The following is a 23,507-nucleotide window of genomic DNA, read 5'->3' as shown; positions in this document are numbered from 1 at the left end:
TTTCTTTTTGCAGAGTGCAGGAAAGGTTGGGTGGTGGTAGTGAGGTGCATGTTTGGAGGATACATATAGAATAATGGCAGATGACCACAACAATATTATCTACTTTGTGCTTCTTGTGATATAACAATGCAGGTTCAAGCAGTGGAGATTGGGGTACAGGACAACACATCACATTCTTGATTATGCAATACATAAAAATTATTTGCTAGCGCAAAGGTATTTTAAGTTACCTTATCTCCCTAGCTTTACCTATCCAATGTAAGCAATTTTACTGGAACCCAGTCTCTAAATACTTTTAGAGCAGTTAAAGGGGAACTATCAGCAGGTTAGACGAATCTAACCTGCTGATCACTCCCTATTGCACAGAAGACACAGAGGATGAAGGTATGTCTCTTACCTTCATCTTCAGCACCGTTCCCATGCACTTAGTCGTTTACTACATGGTCTGATGAGACCATTTGGAGCACTGGGGCACTTAGCACTAAACTCATTGTAGTTTACTCGTCTGCAAAGATAGCAAACACCTCCTTAAACTTCTGCTGCTAGTGCCAGACTGACCAAAAAGTTCCTTCCCATTGAGGCGGGGGCTTTTTTGAGTGATTGGTTCTCATCCAGAAAGAAGTGGACCTCAGAGATTCCGCTATCAGAGCTCACTCGACTAGAAAGTTGCCCAAGAAAGTGTGAGGTGACCAAATCTTTACTTCCTCACATATGAACAATACACAACAATCAACCTTTTTACTGACAATATAGCTCAGTGTATGCTGGTTTAGCAGTGTTTGGCAGTGTGATAAGTAATATGGCAGTACATACAAAAATATATAATACCTAAACACAATGTTTAATAAGGAATTCCCCAGCCACACAACAGCTTTAGGCCGGGATACAGGTACCTGGACACTGCAGCTCCACCAGGATGACCTCCACCAGGATGTTCAAAATATATATATATGTATTTTTTTTAAACTAACATTTGGTTGAGAAGAAATCATGTTGGATTCTTGTACCAAAATGCTATATATAAGATCTTGCTGCATCAGAAAGCTGGGTATTTTATCATACTCAACCCGTGTTACACTTTTTCATCCATTTCTAAGAGAAACAGATGGTCATTTTACCATTTTATTGCAATAAGCATATAAAAATGCATACTGTGTGTGTGTGTGTGCACTGGAATAGCCACAAAGCCATGCTATGCATTTTGTATCCCATATTAAAATGACCATCTGTTTCTCTTAGGTGTAATGATAGAACAACAAGATCATCTTCTGCCGTGATTTTTAATACCCATATTTAGGCAAAGTTTACACTAAGGTTAATAGCCTTTTAATATGCCTCACTTATATATAACGACAGGCAGCCGTATTCAGGATGAATGTAACTTTTGCTGAGTAATGCTATCCTATATGCATCCCATAGACATAGGCACCTACGGTGACTACAGCATCGTAAATCCTATAGTTTCTTCTTACATCTCTTCATATACACAGTGTTATTGTCATAACTAGTTTTATATAGACCACTATGGACAATCTTTTTTGTTACTGGGGTCACCAAAGGGTAATGGTCATACAGATTAGAATTAAATTGATAAAAATTGCCAGTTTTAACCATAAAGAACAGTCTCAGGGTAATGACTGTTTTTGCTGCCAATAACAAACTATCATCGCCTGTTAAGAACTTGCCTGTGTTTGATATTTCCATCTGTTCAGATGAAAGATCTTTCATTTAGAAAAAGTATTTTGTTATAGAATTAATCTGTCTACAAAAAAATTGCTCCCAGACAGATTGTTTGTCCTTTGCCCATGTATTGTACTTGGTGATATAAAGCTTGCATGCAGCTGCTCAGCCATGGAAACCAGTGATATGAAGCTCCTGGCTAGGCACAGCTTTTGTGCTGATATTAATGCCAGATAAGCTTTGGTCTTTGCAGTTATCAAGCCAGTGGTAGAGATCAGAAGACTAAACTTCATGAACTGAGATTTGTTACCAACTTTGCAAAAAGTTTGGTTTGTTACAGGTCCGAACTTTTTTCAAAGTTTGTTATGAGGTCATAAAGATGGCGGCCACACTTTTTAATACATGTAAAAAAAAAAAAACTAAAAAAAGAGCCTATGCTTACCTGTCCTTGCTCCTTGGGGGCACTGGGGGAGTGCAGACAGGTAAGTATTGAACAAAATTTCTGAACTGCAATAATACAGCTAATGTCTACAATCATTTAAGTTCATTTAAGTTTTGGTTCAGTTCGGATGAACCTGAACTGTGCGCCACGCTGGTATCGGGAAGCTCTCCATAATAACTCATTATTTCACAAATGTTTGTAAAGGCAGATGGCACTGGTAGGTACTGGATTTTATACATGTGGCCTTTGGGACCACAGCGCCATGCTGGTATCGGTGAGCTGCCTAGAATGACTCATTATTTCACAAATGTTAGGCAGAGGGCACTGGTAGGTACTAGATTTTAGACACATGAGACCAAATAAAACATCAGAATTCAATGATGAAGTAGTGAAGCCCAATTTTTGGTCCATATAATGTATTTATGCTGCCGAAACAAACTCTTTTCCAACACCGATTTTTGATAAAGTTGCTCCCATTTTCACCACTTGGTATAACACCACTGCATCAGTGTTTCTAATACACATGAAAGTCCCTCTTATGTAAATACTACCATGTCCCTTAGTTACAATTGATCTCACTTTAAATTATTTATTTTCTTTAGCGAAAACCCTGTTACAGGAAAGGGTGCGAGAGTCTGACTCCTATATTGTGTAATAATATTAACGATCTGAGAAAATGTTGCAGAACAGAAAGCTATCAATATTCATTCTGTATTCTGTGAGACTCGGCTATGGGCAGCCACATACACCTTTCTGCAAAACCAGCCTGGATTATGAACTATGTCATATTGATTTTAATTCACACATTTAAATTTACTGCAAACATTGTTGTTTTTACTGAGGGATTGATTTCATTAAGGAAGAAGTCCCTGTAAAAACAGATTACTTTCATTGGATTTACAATGACAAAATGAGAGTAATGTTTTCAGAGCACATGGTTGCACCTATAACATTATTTATCCCTTCGGAGTCTGGCTGTGAATATAAATGTTCAGCCATGTTGGGGCTGTAATGTAATGAAAATATAGCGTTAAAGGATAGCACTTATTTGGATTGTGTGGCAGTATACCAAACTCCCAGCAGGTCTGTCATCCACTCCTAAAGCAAGTGTTATATAAAACTGCCGGAAACCCCTTAGACGTGCATTATAAGTGTATTACAATACAACTCTATGGGGCTTCCAGCAGTTCAGTATACTGCTTTCTTTAGAAGCAGATGACAAACCTGCTGAATGGGTATGAATGGGTATCCTAGTGCACAATCCAAATAAGAGAAACCTTTAAGAGTCTTTTTTGAGATCTGAAAAAAAAAGCCATAAATAACAAAAGAAAAGTTCTTCAGAAAAAATCCCCTTCCACTCCAAAGCCATTACTCATGTGCTTCTTGATGTTCTTTTCTTAATTCTATGTAGTGATGACTTACTTGTCTACCCACAGTACTTGTCCTCAGGTCTTACGCCCTATTAACACATCCTGTTCCTGTCCGCAATTGCGGATCCGCAGAAAAATAGGACCAATGTATTTCGATGGACCCATACACACATCCGTGTTGTGTACTGGGCTGCAATTCGTTCCGCAAAAAAAAAGGACAGGCCCTAGTACGGACAGTAACTGACACACCCAATACAACTCTATGAGGTCCGTATTTTTTTACGGATGCAATACGGATGCAATACGGACTGAATTTGCGGATTGTTACTGAATGAAATTTGCGGATTGGAAAAATATACTGACGTGTGAATAAGGCATTACTCTGTATTCTACTGAGACTAGTGATTGACAGTCTTTAAAGGAGAAGTTTGGCCAAAACTATTTTTTAATATGTTATTACTTACGGAAAGTTAGACAAATTTCTAATGTAAATTAATTATGGGAAATGCACATATAGGGCTATTTCCCTTAATTTAGTAGATCAGGGAGACTTCAGATTCTCTAAAAAGAGATGACGTCACGAACCAGGGGTGTAATTACAATGGATCGCCAGCAGGGGCGCACTATATATAGAAGTCAATGAGTACCATTGACTTCTATATATAGTGCGCCCCTGCTGGACACTCCATTGTAATTACAATGGATGTGTATATAAATGTAATACAGTATACAGTGTTTTTGATTGAATACATTTATGGAATACTTTGGGGAGCAAGTGTCCTTGCTCCCCAAAGTATTCCGTAAAAGTAATCAATCAGCACATAACAGTAACCCGCCGAACCGCCAGGCAGGCAGCGGCGGTTCGGCGGGCTTACTGTTATGTACTGATTGATCACATTTATGGAATACTTTGGGGAGCAAGTGTCTTTGCTCCCCAAAGTATTCCATAAATGTATTCAATCAAAAACACTGTATACTGTATTACATTTACATACACATCCATTGTAATTACAATGGAGTGTCCATCAGGGGCGCACTATATATAGAAGTCAATGGTACTCATTGACTTCAATATATAGTGCGCCCCTGCTGGACACTCCATTGTAATTACACCCCCGGTTCGTGACGTCATCTCTTTTTAGAGAATCTGAAGTCTCCCTGATCTACTAAATTAAGGGAAATAGCCCTATATGTGCATTTTCCATAATTAAAGTACATTAGAAATTTGTCTAACTTTCCGTAAGTAATAACATATTAAAAAATAGTTTTGGCCGGAGTTGTCCTTTAAGCCCTAGTAGGTACCAGGAGGGAGCAAAGAGGCTCTTGTGTAGCTTATCCTCACTGGCTCACTAGATACTCACTCTTGGAAGTTGTACAATACCTTGTAATCCCCTTAGGTAGTACTGGAAAGTTCACCAGGCTTTTTAGCACTATGTTAAGCTTGCTTGCTTTGCTTCTATCAACAAGCCACTGGATTCACAGTACTCACAGTACTGTGTTTACCATATGACATGCATTAGAATTTTTGCTGTGAAAGTCAGAGCTGCACCCATACATGAACCAGTAACTCTAGGAAGCAGGATATATTTTGGGATTCAACAGTTTTATAAAATAGTCTGCATATTGTGTGCTCAGTGCCATTATTTGTGCAAATCATGGCGTGAATGCAATGTGCGAATAAACCCTGAACTCAAAACTCCTACGGCACACTTCCAAACATTTGAATTCTGATATGAACATTGAAATCCATATAAAGGGGTTTAACATGTGAAAAATGTCACTGACTGCAAACGAGCACCTATCAGTAGTTAGTTAGTAAGATATACAGTACCCTTACAAGGCATAATTATTTATGCAGCCAGAATCCAGAAATGATCACTGCATCATTTGTGCAGCCATTTAAATATATTGCTATCGGCCGCACGTCTCCTGTTTACTCAGGGTCGTGTGTGGCCGATAATGATACATTTTTAGAGCAGCGCAACGACAGGCCTTGGTAAGACTTGATAAGACATAACCTATGCCTTAAGGCTCTATTAAACGAAACGATTATCGGTCGTATTCAGACGATAATCGCCTTGTGTAATAGAAGACAGTGATCGGCCGACATAAACTAAGACTAATGACCAGGATAGCAGCAATATGCAGCGGTCGCTCCGTGGAGCAGCAACGTCCCCCCCCCCCCCCCCCCGACAGCGCTCGTTTGCTCCACAATATCGCTCCGTGTAATAGTAGCTTTAATTCTGGCCTAAGAATGAAGCTGCAGAACCACAGGTGGCCACTCCCATTCCTGAAATGCCCCACCTGCCTTTTTTTTTGAAGGAGCAAAAAGTCACACATTCTTGTGCATTTATGACTTTGCTGTGGCTGCAAACTGGCATACAAGTCTAATAAACTCGCCCCATTGCTCTTACACACTAGGTCCATATGGAATAGCTAGGATTATATTACAGTTAGTAATTTTTAGTTTAGTACATTTCATTAGTTTCCTGTGAGCCCCTTATACCCCTTGTTCTTCTTGCTTATTTGGATCAATGAATAAACAACATGCCCCAGCTACATAGGCCAGTTCTTTTTCCCCGGAAGCTATAATGTATTTCTGTTTTACACATTAATATGTTTGGATGCCTTCCGTAGATTTTTCCCTCTCGACAATTTTGTTATTATTTTTTTTAATGTGAACCTGTCAAATGGAAATAATAAGCCGAACTAGATGTTAAAGACTGTGGCCGGTAGGTTAAGCTGTCATATTTTATGCTGTGAATGTCAAGCAAACGTTAAGCGGAGTCTTCAAGTCTGACCTTACACTGCACCTGAATCTTTCCTGACACGCATTGCAGGATCGTATACCTTAACTATGCTGTTAACATACACAGATTGCATTCTTTTCATTAAAACAATGTGACAGCAGTCCCATAAACAAGGCTGGGGATAAACACACACAGGAAAAAGCCTTATTGCTAACAGTCTAGGGATGGCACAAACTGTTCATCCGGGAGACATTTGGTCCTTTAGCTGGAAATGAACATGCTACATCGTATCATAAAAACGAGTCTTCCTTTATATGTTCACGCCTCGTTGATCTGTCCACAGAGAACAGCTTGCGTTCAGTTCACCCCACACGTATCACCATACCCTTGTGAGTTGATTGAATATGCATTATTACCCCTCACGTATGTAAAAAAACTCTTCATAATGTGCTGACCTATAGACTTTGAGGGATCATCTCTAAGGACTTGCGTCAAGTATAGTATACGTCAAGGAACATAAGGAGCTTCTGATCTCCAGTACAAAACCTTTGCCTGCTGTCCTCACAAGGAGGAAAAATATTATAGAAACCATATATTATCATCTAGAATTATTCATAACCATTATGAAACAATATGTACAAGTATGGTACAAGAAAAAGTGGTATAATGTCCTGGCAGCAATGATCTGATATAAGCTTACGATCTGGAATCCCCCAAAGTGGCCACACATCCACTCTTATCCATGACTTGTCCATCAATCCGAGCAACTATAACTTTGGTCATTAAACTCACAACCCAGATTTTACCAGTTGGTCACCTAATCATATCATTTTACCAGTTGGTCACCTAATCATATCATTTTACCAGTTGGTCACCTAATCATATTACCTTTAACCTAAACACATATATAACATAGTGGGGGGATTTATGAAGATCTTATGAAGGTCTTATGTTAGGGCCTGCCCCCTTCTCCCCGGCAGGATTCACTAAGATTCACTAAGAGGCGCACGCCTCTGTAAAAATAATATTCCAAAGGCCGGAATTCAGGGAACTAACTGCTGAACAAGAGCACACAGTGGGGTATAACAATAACAGCTGTACAGGCAACAAAGAGGAGGGTACTGTTACAAAGAGGTGGGTACTGTTACTGTTTAGGTTATACTACTGCTGTGTGGGGCAGCACATTAGAAGGGTGTAGAAAAACTTGGGAGAGTGTTGGAAAAGCATGGAGCCTGCAGAGACAGGTCATGGTTCCATGACGGCCTGAGCAGGAATAAGAAAAGTGAATGGCTCAGAATAGAGGCACTGAATGTAACAGCATTGTATTCACTGATGCAGTCTGCAGAGCTCCCATGTAGTGTCTGCCACTATGTGGTCACTGTTTGGTGGTAGGATTGTTTTTTTAAGTAGTGTTTTATCATACCTAACCATATGGTAATATTACTCAGTCCCCTTATAGTGGTATTATTTACCTAGAAAATGTCTATCTATCTATCTATCTATCTATCTATCTATCTATCTATCTATCTATCTATCTATCTATCCATCCATCCATCCATCCATCCATCCATCCATCCATCCATCCATCTATCTATCTATCTATCTATCTTTTTCTATAGTAAATTGGCTAATATACCATTAACCTAGACATGACCATATCTACATCATCTGACCCTTAACCCTGATCCTTAAATCAAACTCTCAAACCAGACATAAATAAACAAGATGCATTAAGTCTAATATACCTCAAATAAGAAAAAAGCCTCCAGACAAGAGTGAAAATACCTATACATAATATTCCCTTCATCAACATACTCTTAATGCAGACATACTATGGGCTAAACATTTGCAGTATATTATATTTAAGTCCCTCACTTCAACAAGAGATTTTGTTTCCTAGAGCCTACATCCCAGCATATACAGGGGAGATGCAGAAGATGTAAAGACATCTGTCATTGGCATTACCGGGGCCTCCAATGGGCAATGTAAGAAGTTGTTTAATAGGGACTACTACAGCGGTGACACAATCCCTTTAGTAGTCTTCCTATTGGCCGTCATGATTGTCGTAATGTGAATTTATTTCTAAGTATCTTGCAAAAAGAGGTTTTTACCTAAAGTGCTGGACTGGTAAACAATCTAATAACAGTGATGAAAGCTCCATAAAGCTTTGCATACTTGGCCTACAACATCAGGGACATAGGGATTTCTACTTGTTTATTGCAAGATCCTCTGTAAAAATAATATTCCAAAGGCCGGAATTCAGCTAAATGCCTATTACATGGCAGGCCTGTAAGGCTGTGTTTTATCCTCTGGGATTGAAGAGCATGACCTGGGCTTGTGTTAATATTGTGTCAACATAAGACTATCGCATGCCACGTGAAATCACTAGATAACTTATTGACTGAACTGTCAAAAAAATGACATTTTCCAGAAATCTGTACTTCAGATCGGAAATCTCTTACTTGTACATGAATGACCAGAAATTCAGTATTGCCATAGATACATTAGATTCATTTAGCCTTCTTTTTTTTTGTTATGTATCCTGATATGACTGTTAATTTTTTTCAGCCTTTGCTGGTTGAAAATGAATATACATTGCTCAAAAAAATAAAGGGAACACTCAAATAACACATCCTAGATCTCAATGAATGAAATATTCTCATTGAATACTTTGTTCTGTACAAAGTTGAATGTGCTGACAACAAAATCACATAAAAATCATCAATGAAAATCAAATTTATTAATCAATGGAGGTCTGGATTGCCGGCTCGGCAATAGATTGCTGTGGCCTGCAGCAGGCCAAAGCAATCTATGACCGATCTGATCGATCTTTGCTGTGTATATACACAGCATTAATCTCTATGAGAGATCAGTGCTGTTTATATACAAGTCCCGCAGGGGGACTTCTAGTTAAAGTAAAAATAAAAGTAATTCTTTTTTTTATTAATAAAAAATCCCCTCCCCTATTAAAAGTCCAAATCACTCACCCCTTTTCCGATTTTATAAATATAAATAAATAAATAAACAAATAAATAAACATATTTAATATCACCGCGCGCGTAATTGCCCGAACTATTAATTAATCACATTCCTGATCTCGCATGGTAAACGACGTAAGCGCAAAAAAATTCCAAAGTGCAAAATTGCGCATTTTTGGTCGCATCAAATCCAGAAAAAATGTAATAAAAAGAAAGAACACATCATGGCGCAAAAAATGACAACTCACACAGCCCCATAGACCAAAGGATAAAAGCGCTATAAGCCTGGGAATAGAGCGATTTTAAGGAACATATATTTGTTAACAATGGTTTGAATTTTTTACAAGCCATCAGATAATATAAAAGTTATACATGTTACATATCATTGTAATCGTAACAACTTGAGGAACATGCATAACAAGTCAGTTTTACCATAGGGCGAACGGCGTAAATGCAAAACTCCCCTAAATCAAAACAAATTCCTTTTTTTTTTCAATTTGACAGCGCAAATGATTTTTTTCCGGTTTCGCAGCATATGTTATGGAAAAATAATGCCTGTCATTGCAAAGAACAATTGGTTTCGCAAAAAATAAGCGCTCATGTGGGTCTCTAGGTGAAAAAATGCAAGCGCTATGGCCTTTTAAACATAAAGTGGAAAAAGCAAAAGTGCAAAAACGAAAATTGGCTTTGACCTTAAGGGGTTAAAACAAGTCAGAATGAGGCTCAGTGTTGTGTGTGGCCTCCACGTGCCAGTATGACCTCCCTATAATGCCTGGGCATGCTCCTAATGAGGTGGCGGATAGTCTCCTGAGGGATCTCCTCCCAGACCTGGACTAAAGCATCCACCAACTCCTGGACAGTTTGTGGTGCCAGGTGACATTGGTGGATGGAGCGAGACATGATGTCCCAGATGTGCTCAATCAGATTCAGGTCTGTGGAACGGGCAGGCCAGTCCATAGCTTCAATGCCTTCATCTTGCAAGAACTGCTGACACACTCCATCCACATGAGATCTAGCATTAGGAGGAACCCAGGGCCGACTGCCCCAGCATATGGTCTCACAAGGGGTCTGAGGATCTCATCTTAGTACCTAATGGCAGTCAGGCTACCTCTGGCGAGCAAATGGAGGGTTGTGCGGCTTTCCAAAGAAATGCCACCCCCACACCCATTATGAAGGATGTTGCAGGCAGCAGATAACTCTCCACAGAATCTCCAGACTCTGTCACGTCTGTCACATTTGTCACGTCTGTCACATGTGCTCAGTGTGAACCTGCTCTCATCTGTGAGAGCACAGGGCACCAGTGGCATATTTGCTAATTCTTGTGTTTTCTGTCAAATACCAAGCGTCCTGCACGGTGTTGGGCTGTGAGCACATCCCCCATCTGTGGACGTAGGGCCCTCATACCATCCTTATGGAGTCGATTTCTAACCATTTGTGCAGACACATGCACATTTTTGGCCTGCTGGAGGTCATTTTGCAGGGCTATGGCAGTGCTCCTCCTGTTCCTCCTTGTACAAAAGCAGGTTGTTGCCTTCTTACAACCTCCTCCTCCTCTCCTGGTGTACTGGCCTGTCTCCTGGTAGAACCTCCAGCCTCTAAACACTGCGCTGACAGACACAGGAAACCTTTTTGCCTCAGCTCCCATTGATAAGCCATCCTGGATGAGCTGCACTACCTGAGCCACTTGTATGGATTGTAGAGTCCATCTCATGCTACCACGAGTGTAAAAGCACCATCAACATTCAAAATTGATAGGTACTAAGAAGTGGTCTCAGGTCCCCACCTGCAGAACCCTCCTTTACTGAGTGAGTCTTGCTAATTACATGTGAAATCGATAGTCAATCAGTGTTGTTTCCTCAGTGGACAGTTAGATTTCACAGAAATTTGATTTACTTGGCGTTATATTGTGTTGTTTAAATGTTCCCTTTATTTTTTTAAGCAGTGTACTTTCTGTTACGGCACCACAGCTATTCAGAATGTCCATTTTTAATGGCTTAAAATATTTTTATTAGTTTTTTAACCAATGACAGAAATAAGGAACACATGCGGAGGCTCTAACCCCGCATTCAGTATCAGGTTTTAAAGAGGAACAGTAAAGGCTGGCCACTTTCTAAAATCCCCTTTATAGGATGGTATTGTGAAAATAAAAGTGACCCTAGGGTGTTCTGGTGCTAGGACTTCATACTGTAATCTGTAAGGGGATACAGTAATGACCATACAATTCCACTGCCGCATGGCACCCATTAAAATTCATGCCTTGTCTATATAATGCATGGATACACTGAGCCCTCCAGAGAGAGGGAACAACTTTCTGCTCTGGCTATTTAATGAGAGTCTTGAGTGAAGGATTGTACTCTATTAGTTTACAACGTTCTGAAGCCTGGACAATCCCCTCCAGATACATCAGACTCGATTTGTTGGGATCCAGAATGCCCACAGTGGCCTGAATTAGAGGCATTCAGTTGTGTGTCTCTGTTTTTTATATTTCCTATGGTCAATGTTCCTTTATCTACAGGGTCCCATGCTCTATGATCAAAAGTCTACACAAAACTAACACAGATCTTTACAGCTCACAGATTTAATCCAAAATATTTCTTTTATATTCTAGCTGTACACTCTGATGATTTTTGGCCATTACCTTGCCCCTAATCATGGCCATTCTAAAGACATAGTTGACGTTTCCAGAACATTCATGGCTTTAAATGACGGTGAAGCTGTATTTTCAAGGAAAGATGTTTCTTGCAGCTGCTGTTCTGTGCCTAGTTGTAGCGAGATGCGGGCTCACTGGACTAGATCCTACAGCTTTTCTGTTAATTATTCTTACAGTTCGGTAACACGACAGGATGTGCCATTTTCCGTCATTCCATCTGTCCACTTTTCTTACCCTTGCCAACCCCCAGTCATCTTCTAACTTCATATCCTTGTGCCCGTGCATTGCCCTCTGCAATTATCAACTTTCTTTTGACTAATGCACCAGTGCTCTTGAAATGAAAGTCATCATCCTGTACAATGTGCAGGGGACCATGTTACAAACCCAAACGAGGTATTGCCATTTGTACACTGCCTTCACGTTACCTGGAAATCCATTTATTCTTTACTTGCGTGACACAGGTTACCCGTCTGGCTAAGAATAATGTAGACTGTCTAAATAATGAAAATCACCCAGATAAAAGTGGATTGGAAATCACCCAGAGAGAGCACATTTCTACATTACATGGACAGCCCAGTCATTTGCCTGTTAGGCTATGTTCACATATCTTTTGTATTAATCACGGTCGTTGCGGCCGATTTGTAACAACGGCCGTAATTAATACAAAAGGTACATTGCCATAGAAGTCAGAGGAATCCCGGGCGGAGTGTATACACATAGGGGGACATGTATTAAAAGGCAAAAATGCTGGACTTCATAAATGTCCCCCATAGTATACACTCCGGCCAGGATTCCAACCGCCCGCACAAAAAACTAACTCTCCATTGTGTGTAATGCTGAATTGGGGTGCGGATGCACACATGTGCGCCCGCATCCCAATTCAACTTAAATGAAGTTAATCATGATCCTTACTGACACCGGCCGTTCTGTGACCCGGCCAGGTCGCAGAACGGCTGGTGTTTCACGTAGTGTGAACCCAGCCTTATGTTGTAATAACTATGTAGTTCCTGCTGGCTGATGTAATAGTATGACACAGTGGAAGTGTTGGCACAGGAGCTGTGCCCATGCCCCTATTTGTAGGTATTAGGTGTATTATTGTAACTGATACCCCATTCTAATGGCTAGGCCTGGAAATAACTGTGTATTATGAATCACAAGGGGGTTGCATGGTCAACTCATGTTTAAGTGGAGAAAAGAAAAAAGTTTAAGAAATAAAAAAAAAAAAATCTGAATAAAAAAGAAAATAAAAACAGACAATTTTTTTTTACACTTACTATCCATAATTAGTATTACCACATCTGAAACAATCTATACGACAACATAAGCACTAGTATTGAGAGAGCATGCTCGGATGCTGCTCAAACAATTGACCTCTGTCATTTATAGCAGCCGACTAAACTATTTGATTTCTTGGTTCTCATTTTTGTATATTTCGTTCCTTCAGGGGATTTTCAAACGAAATATACTAAAATTAGAGCAAAAAATATAATAGCTTTCTGCAAAACACATTACACGTGAGGCAGAGAATGCCAGCATTCCCCGCCTGTTGTAATGAGTACTTTGGAAATTTAACTGATTTAAAATTCTCCAATTTAACTGGCACTTTCCGCTCTCAAGTTGCGGTCACCTGGTAAAATGCTTAAGTCTCCCATTTTAAGGGGGCTTGTTACTTGAGTCGAGCATTCGAGCATTAAAAAATATTCAACTAGACAAACGAGGACTCAAGAATTTTACTAAAGAGGTCAAGAGCCTCCTTATTTTAAGGGTACAAACACACACACCGTATACGCAGCAGATAGGCAGCAGATCTGCAGCAGATTTGATGGTGCAGATTTGATACTGTGTTCAGTTATTTAGATCTAATCTGCTGCGTATTTGTTGCGTATTTGCTGCGTATCGCAGCAGTAAATACGCTGAGTATACGGTGTGTGTGTTTATACCCTTATGGAGAATTTTTTAGCAGTTGGGAGGCTGCTTTTAGCGATTTTTTCTATCTGTATCTTGGGTCTGTATCTTGCCATTAGCGGTGAGCTGTTGTATTTTTTGTGTTTTTGTGTGTCTGTAATTTCAGCCATAGCAACGTGCTCCTGCTGACCAGAGCTGACCAAATTTGTCTTTTTGCCTGTGTTCCAGATGGGGGGAGTGGCTGCCTCTACTTGGTCGTGCACTTCACCCATCCCACCCAGGTGGTTATTTTTCCCAGTATTAGTTGGATCCTGCATGCCCAGAGCATAGGTTTATTATATGCCATGGAGAGGCCAAAGTACAGTGTACTCGAGGCTACCTTATCATGGTGGGATGGTTCACACTATTTGCAAATGAAATACCAAGAGACTCATGATTTTATGGCGATTTTTTTTTTTTTTTAGCATTTGGGCTGCTTTTAGCGCTTTTCATATCTCTTTTGGGTCTTACCATTAGTGGTGAGCTGTTGCATTTTTGTGTATTTTACTAGTCCCTCAACTCTGCTCAGCTTAATATTTATGCTGTATTGTCTTTTTATATCAACAGGTGATGTTTTATTTCGGACCTTGGCATTTTCTTCAAAATGAACAATTCTTGTTTTATTTCATGTATTTTTGGGTTGAAAAAGTTGCTAGTAATAATTTTCCCCCTATGTGTGAAGAAGACCAAATGTTGATGAGCTGCAATATCAGGCACTGCCCGTGTAACATAGAAGCACTGTTTCTAAAAAACACAACTCTTTTCCCTAATTCTAGACAATCTTTATATCTGCAAATCTCTCCTCCACCTTGTTGCTGAATTTTCCCATGATGCATTTGTCTTGCATACATTTCTCTACTATAGCCATCAGTGTGACTCGGGTCCCACAGCTGAGTCTCTGTGCCGGTGTTTCTATGCAGCCTGAGTTCTCATTATAATGGCTCCAGACTATTAAGGCTTTCTTGCTTGTTTTAAAATGACAGCTATTCCCAAAGGACCTAAACTCATTTCTCAACAATGTAGTAAGAACTGTGGGAGAAGACAACAATTTATGCCCCCACCTGCCCCAAGTTGCATGCACAAAGCCACCCCCCACCCACATAAATGGATCAAGATAACCTCCTAGTGAACTTTGCCTATGGATGTTTATCTACAGTCTTGCGGTAATACAGATTTATTTTGCCAATATAAAGGACATTTAGCAGATAAAGTTAAAAGCAAATATTCCATTACTGGGCTTCGGGTAAATTACACATTGGTTTCTCCTCGGCTACTATGATAAAGCTGATCTGGATGCAAAGATTTGTCCACTTGCGCTTCTTCTTATTGACTTTTAATTATTTATGGCTTGAAAATAAATGGACGGAGGCCATGTGGTTGCATGTAAGATAATTAATACTGGACGGGTATCTATGGTTGGCTTGAGTTAGTGGCAGCGATGCAGCAGGGAACAATGAGAGATAATGAAATGGGAGGATAGCAGGTGTCAATGCACGGACAGATCGTGTTCCCCGCGTCTCTAACAACTCTTTAGTAGCAGGAAATGCAGAGCGTATGTCTAATTGGCTGTGAACATAAGTCATTGTATCAATGTTAGAACTGTTTAATGCGTCCATCAGTGCCGCTCATTCTGTAAAACATACTTTACTAAGCACTGCTGCTCTGGAACAGATGGGTCCAAATTATAATGTAAGGGACGGCTTCACACATTCTATTTACATGCCAAACCTAAACACATTTGCAAAATATATATTTTAATTGGCATTTAAAGGTGTTGTTTTACTAAGTCCTTTTCCATATATCCTATTAGGCCTGGTGGACCTTATTGGTGAGGGTTCCTGCACACAGGACTCTCCTCAATTAGTAAGGTGTGAACAGCTAAGGACACTGAGGGTGTTCATATGGATGCCTGCCATGTAATACTACATCCCCCCTATATAGACCTCTGCAGGTAAAATGCCTGGCTGGCCAATGCCTACCCAGTGAAAACTGGTATTCGGATGTATATATAATTTGCAGATTGAGGCTATTACTGACTGTTGCTCTGGCATTCCAGTGGCTGTAATGAGTTATAAAAAAGGTTCAGCTTTTTCCCAGACAAATGCCACAAGCAAAACATAGTGTTTTTGGACAAAAATAAAATAAAATAAAATGAACCTAATGAAATATATTGTTATTTATCCCAAATGGTGAACACCATAAACAAAAAACAAACAAATAGTATCAATAAAAAAATACAGTTCACTGGGCATAACATGATCCTCACACAGTTCTATAGATAGAAAAATATCTACATTTTAGGGAACAGAATAATGCAATGCAGTTACTTTTTTAGGCCAGGTTCAGACTATGTAAGTGTGCGGCTGTATTTGCGGCTGTAATTGTGCGGCGGTATTTTTGGTGGTTTATGCGTACGCTGGAAAGTATAGGATATACGGCTGCACAGTGCACACTATGTATGAATCTACGGCCCTATCGTAAACGGACCCGTAAAAAATGAACAAGACCATTGTTTGCGGCTGGAAATGCGGCCGTGGATTGACAGGCGGTCCGCACAGAGTACTTTAAAAATAGCCGGCAATGATGCCGAATGCCGATGCCTCTAATAGTTAATATATTAAATTAATAAAACACATTTTCTTTGTAATAAAGTCCCTTTCGTTGTTCAATAATTTAATTCTAACGAATCCATCATTGTGCAATTAAATATACTGTTAAAATAAATATATATATAAATAAATGTATATTTATATATATATATATATATATATATATATATATATATATTTATTTTTTGACAGTATATTTAATTGCACAATGATGGATTCGTTAGAATTAAATTATTGAACAACGAAACTGATTTTATTTCAACGAAAATGTGTTTTATTAATTAAATATTAATTAGTACAGGAAGCTCCATAAGCCGTTAATTCATATTGCCGGCAAAAGAGCTTTCTGTACTAATCATCACTTTACTTTAATTAAAACATCAAATGTTTCTTCTAATTATGTTATCACAATAGCATTATTAGAAGAAACATTTAGAATTATATGTGCGCTCAGCTGATTGGCTGATCGGCTGATCGGCTCAGCGCACATATAATTAGCGGGTCCGCAGCATAGTGACTTCATTGTGCTGCGGACCAGCGAAGAGGACACATCGGGGTGAGTATAGAGCTCTCCCCACCCCCTGCCCAGCACTGCACCCCTCCCAGCAAGGAAGGGGGGTCACTTAGCCCCTTCCTTGCTGGGATGGGTGCAGTCTGACATCAGTCTTGCCCCCAAGGGGTTAAGGGGGATGCAAAACATCCTCCCTTAACCCCTTGGGGGTCAGACTGTAAGCAGCGATCTGTAAACATGCTGCATACTGTAAGGAGCACAACACCGCTCACAATGATGGGTGTTGTGCTCCTGTTTGTGTGTTTTTTGTGTGTTTCTCCCTTTTTGTTTTTCAGATATCGGTATCCTGGGGATTACGTCGGATTCCGTGGACTACGTCGATGACCAGCGGTTATTTTTTTTTTTTTTTTTTTTTTAATAAAATGGTCAATGAGGGGTGTGGGGGTGTTTTTATTTGAATAAAAATTTTTTTAATTTGTGTCTTGTCTTTATTCTTTACTTTATAGACTTAGTAGTGGAAGCCGTCTAATAGACGGAATCCATTACTAAGTCGGGGTCTAGTGTTAGCCGGTATAAAATGGCTAACACTAACCCCCCATTATTACCCCAGTACCCAATGCCACCAGGGGTACTGGGAAGAGCTGGGTGCCAGTGGTCCCGGAGCGTCAAAATTGGCGCTCCTGGACTGGGCGGCAGCAGGCTGGTAAGATTTAGGCTGGGGAGGGCCTAAACCAATGGCTCTTCCCACCCTGGTGTTACCAGGCTGCTGTCGTTTGGTTTTTAACCCGGCTGGTTATAAAAATAAGGGGGACCCTATGCGTTTTTTTTAAATTATTTATTTATTTTTTAAAAAAACGCATAGGGTCCCCCCTATTTTTATAACCAGCCGGGTTAAAAACCAAACGACAGCAGCCTGGTAACACCAGGGTGGGAAGAGCCATTGGTTTAGGCCCTCCCCAGCCTAAATCTTACCAGCCTGCTGCTGCCCGGTCCAGGAGTGCCAATTTTGACGCTCCGGGACCACTGGCACCCGGCTCTTCCCAGTACCCCTGGTGGCATTGGGTACTGGGGTAATAATGGGGGGTTAGTGTTAGCCATTTTATACCGGCTAACACTAGGCCCCGACTTAGTAATGGATTCCGTCTATTAGACGGCTTCCACTACTAAGTCTATAAAGTAAAGAAATAAAGACAAGACACAAGTTACATTTTTTTTTTATTCAAATAAAAACACCCCCACACCCCTCATTGACCATTTTATTAAAAAAACAACAACAAACAACCGCTGGTCATCGACGTAGTCCATGGAATCCGACTTAATCCACAGGATACCGATATCTGAAAAACAAAAAGGGAGAAACACACAAAAAACACACAAACAGGAGCACAACACCCATCATTGTGAGCGGTGTTGTGCACCTTACAGTATGCAGCATCTTTACAGATCACTGCTTACAGTCTGGCCCCCAAGGGGTTAAGGGAGGATGTATTGCATCCCCCTTAACCCCTTGGGGGCCAGACTGATGTCAGACTGCACCCATCCCAGCAAGGAAGGGGTTAAGTGACCACCCTTCCTTGCTGGGAGGGGTGCAGTGCTGGGGAGGGGGTGGGGAGAGCTCTATACTCACCCCGATGTTGTCTCTTCGCTGGTCCGCAGCACAATGAAGTCACTGTACTGCGGACCGGCTCTTTATATGTGCGCTCAGCCGATCAGCCAATCAGCTGAGCGCACATATAATTCTAAATGTTTCTTCTAATAATGCTATTGTGATAACATAATTAGAAGAAACATTTGATGTTTTAATTAAAGTAAAGTGATGATTAGTACAGAATGCTCTATTACCGGCAATATGAATTAACGGCTTAGGGTGCGTTTACACAGAGAGATTTATCTGACAGATTTTGGAAGCCAAAGCCGGGAATGGATTTGAAAAGAGGATAGATCCCAGTCTTTCCTTTATGACCTGATCCTGTTTATAGTCTGTTCCTGGCTTTGGCTTCAAAGATCTGTCAGATAAATCTGTCTGTGTAAATGCAACATTATGGAGCTTCCTGTACTAATTAATATTTAATTAATAAAACACATTTTCGTTGAAATAAAATCAGTTTCGTTGTTCAATAATTTAATTTAAACGAATCCATCATTGTGCAATTAAATATACTGTCAAAAAATAAATATATATATATAAGTATACATTTATTTATATATATATTTATTTTAACAGTATATTTAATTGCAAAATGATGGAATCGTTTAAATTTAATTATTGAACAATGAAAGGGACTTTATTACAACGAAAATGTGTTTTATTAATTCAATATATTAACCATGAGAGGCATCGGCATACTGCAGAGGATCGCAAACCCCGGTAATAGCAATTCATGTAAACTGTTTCCCTGCTTTCCCAGATGCATTCCAGAGGTGTTTGCATCACTTTCTTAAGATTTTATTTGTTATTTTTAGTTGAACCAGATTTCCAAGTAAATGACCGTATGTTTTCAGCCGCATGTCTACTTTTTCCCACGGCCGTAGTTTCATCCGCACATTTACAGCCGCATAAAAAATACAGCCGCACACATACATAGTGTGAACATAGCCTTAAGTAGTAAAAAAATCTTTTCAGTCTTAGAGCAATGTGACTGGAAGAGGTTAACCCTTTCCCGCACGAGGACGTAACTGTACGTCCTCGTGCGGGTGCGGGCGTTTAGAGCGGGGCCGCGCGGCGACCTTGCTCTGAACCGTTGCGGTCCCGGGTACCTCATGTAGCCCGGGATCGCGGCTATTAGCGGGCACGGTCCGAACGCCGTGCCCGCTAATTAGATAATCGGAGGCAGCTGTCAAAGATGACAGCTGCCTCCGAATACCGGATTTAGCCGTTCCCTGGTGTCTAGTGGGGGAGATCGCTCCTCCGGGACGTTGTCCCGGAGGAGCGATCTCCGTTACTGAAGCCGGCCGGGGACTGCTCCAAGATGGCGCCGTCCCCTGCTCGGCACTCGTTTGTTTTCGGCAAAACGAGTGCCTATCTCATTGATCTTTGCTGTATAGAAGGGGGGCTTCTAGTATATGTGTAAAAAAAATAAATACACTTTATTTATTTTTTTTACACATATTGCTTTCGGTTGTCAATAAAAAGCCCCCTCCCCTAATAAAAGTCTGAATCACCCCCCTTTTCCCAGGTTATAAATAAAAGTAAATAAATAAATAAATAAACATGTTTGCTATCGCCGCGTGTGAAATCGCCCGAACTATTAATCACATTCCTGATCTCGTACGGTAAACGGCGTAAGCGCAAAAATATCCCAAAGTGCAAAATTGCGCATTTTTGGTTGCATCAAATCCATAAAAAATTTAATAAAAAGCGATCAAAAAGTTGCATATGCGCAATCAAGGTACCGATAAAAAGAACACATCATGGCGCAAAAAATGACACCTCACACAGCCCCATAGACCAAATGATAAAAGCGCTATAAGTATGGGAATTGAGCGATTTTAAGGAACGTATATTTGTTAACAATGGTTTGAATTTTTTACAGGCCATCAGATAAAAGAAAAATTATACAATGTATATTGTTTTAATCGTAACGACTTGAGGAACATATAAAACATGTCAGTTTTTCCATAGGACACACGGCGTAAAAACACAATCCCCCCAAAGAAAAAGAATAGTTTTTTTTTCAATTTCACTGCACATATAATTTTTTTCTGGTTTCGCAGCATATTTTATGCAAAAGTTCAGCCTGTCATTGTAAAGTACAATTAGTGACGCAAAAAATAAGGGCTCATGTGGGTCTGTAGGTATAAAAATGCAAGTACTATGGCCTTTTAAGCACAAGGAGGAAAAAATGAAAACGCAAAAACGATAATTAGCCTGGTCCCGAAGGGGTTAAATAAACACTACCAAAAAACAAACAAAAAAAAACTTTAATACACCCCCACTGTGTTTTGTGTATCATTGCATTCAATATATAAACAGTATGTAATAGGTTTTTCAGCTCCCCCTAGTGGTGACTGTAGATAGCCAATATTTTATTATTTAACGTTTAGGCTATTTTCACACAATGTACTATTTTTGAAAAGAAAACAACCCTTCTTTTAATACTGCAATGATATGCTTTGAAGTCAAAGGAACAACAGCCATTATTTTCACACAATGCATTGTTGTTTGGCAATCAATGCATCTCATTGTAGTATGAAAAGAGTGGATGTTGTTTTAATGGAAAACAATGGCCATTCTTATAAAAAATAGTATGTTGTGTAAACATAGCCTTAATATCTGGGGAGCTAATAAGATACATAAAAAAACTAAACTTTTATTGGAATTATAAGTTTTTTGAATAAAAATGCAAGATGGTGTTCAATGATCAACGTTCATGGTAAGGGGTTGGGGGAACAGGTCAACAGGTCAAGTCACATATTTTTTCCTACAAGGCATAACAAAAGAATCGGGCACAAAAGCATATCCAATTCTGCAATGTAGGGTATAGTGGTATAGTATTCGCCTCAGTAACCTTTCTCAACTTATGGTAAATTCCATTTCTTTGTATAATATAAAATACTGTTCCGAGCAGCTCTGAGCTTTTTGTGTAATTGCATCATTTACCATATTACAATTCAGTATGATGCTGATTAGTTACAGAGCAATTAGATTCTTGGTAATATTGTTAAAATGAAGAATTGTTGAGTCATTGTGAAATACAAAGTGTAGCAATTTTTAAAGTTTATTTCCAGAGCCTTGGGATTTGTAAGCAGTGTACTGGGCTGTAGACAGCAAACACTTCTGTTACAGCTGAATTTACCGTAATCCAATGAGTTCCCAAGTACAGGAAATGTGCACGCAGAAGCAGAAGGGAGCAATGGCTGAGGCTATACGTACCATTCTGGCTGGGATATGCCCCTGGACACAGAAGTATCTTTGCAGGTTGGTATTTTACCAATGAGACAATAACATCTGACACCAAAAAAAAGGTAAAAAACAACCCCTTCTTCACATGGCAGCAGTAAGGGGAGACAACGACCCCTCTGCTGCCACCAAATTCTGTGTTTGGAACTGCAGTTTTCAGTCCCCTGCTCTAATCCAGCGCTGCCGCACAGGACTATACAAAGCAAACCCAGAACCCCCCCGGTGTATTGTGTGTTCTAGTACCAAGGGGGAAGCTGCCTGTCACTATTGCTGTGTGCGGCACCTACAAGGGGCCCAATTATTACATTAGCAAATCCCCATAGAAAACCTCTCCTGCTCTGGACAATTCCTGGCATGGCCATGTCAGACTAGAAGGAATACATCACAAAACAAAACATAGAGCTCAAAACCCCCTTCTTCCTGACCTAAGATTCTAGAGTTACATGATAAAACTTTGACTCCCTGCAGCTACCACTAGGTGGAGCTAAAACATATAGATTCACTCTATGTAGCTACTATTGAACTTCAAAAAAGCTGTCAAACTATGCTGTCAGCATCTCTTACCAGGTAAATGCTGTAAGAGTATGTTAGAAGGAAGCAGTAGCAGTACACTGTCAGGCCTCCAGGCTTAGGGAATCTAATGGCAACTTTACAGATTGATGCTACATATTTCATATACTGTTTAATTGCAAGTTGCTCTTTTAAATATACCGTCAAAGTAAAAAAAAAATAAATCCTGACATATCAAACGGACAAAACCAAGCAAAGTCAGGAAAATTCCATTGCAGACATGACAAGCCAACTCTTTGGGCGGATTCCGCGGCTAGAGGAATCCTATTGAAGTCAATGGGGCTTGAATTCTGCTCAAATTCCGTTTGAGTTCTGCTCCTATTCTGCCAGAGCTGAATAGGTGAGAAATTTCCAGCAGAAAACTTTCCTTTTCAATTCCTCACCTGTCCCTAGCGGATTCCTCAGTGTGAACATACCCTGATAGTATAAGCTGGGGGTGGCCTTACTGTATGGTAATACCTCAACCTGCCCCGGATCCTGTCTTCTGCCAGGAGGCCCTCCTAACACTACCACAGGCCCCATATCAAAAGCACATTCGTATGGAACTGCACTGAGTTTCATAAATCAACAGTCCTATTAATAAAAAGACTGTGCGATTGCCCATCCCCCATCTATTATATCACTAGAGCGACAGACAACCCAACCACCGTAGGCTAAGGAGACAATAAAAGACAAAACAAGTCTCTCAATGGAACATTCAAATATAGAGAGAAATGCAGAGCAGATTTGGGAGATGGTTTATAACTCTACAACAATACTGTTACATTTTTAGAGCATCAAACTATACGAGGCAGCTCCTCACCCCATTAAGTCTCCGGCATTACAAGCCTTTAATTGGGTGTAGTTTTGTTGTAGCAGCTCATGTATTTTGCAATGCAGCGTATGTCTGAGGAGCTCTGTCTGATCCATGCGGCTTCTGTGTTCCAGTCTGGTTTATGAATCTCTCTCGCTTTGATGTCTGCACTAGAATGCTGAGACTCTATATGGTTATGTTATAGAAAATTGAACAGCTTATTATATAAACTAAGAGATTTTTTCAAGTCAATTTCTTCATGAGAGAAATTTTTTTTACCAATACATGTAAACTATTCACTTGGCAAGCT

Source organism: Dendropsophus ebraccatus, chromosome 4 (genome assembly GCF_027789765.1).
Source record: "Dendropsophus ebraccatus isolate aDenEbr1 chromosome 4, aDenEbr1.pat, whole genome shotgun sequence".
Lineage (NCBI taxonomy): Eukaryota > Metazoa > Chordata > Amphibia > Anura > Hylidae > Dendropsophus > Dendropsophus ebraccatus.
Note: the sequence above shows the minus strand (reverse complement) of the source record.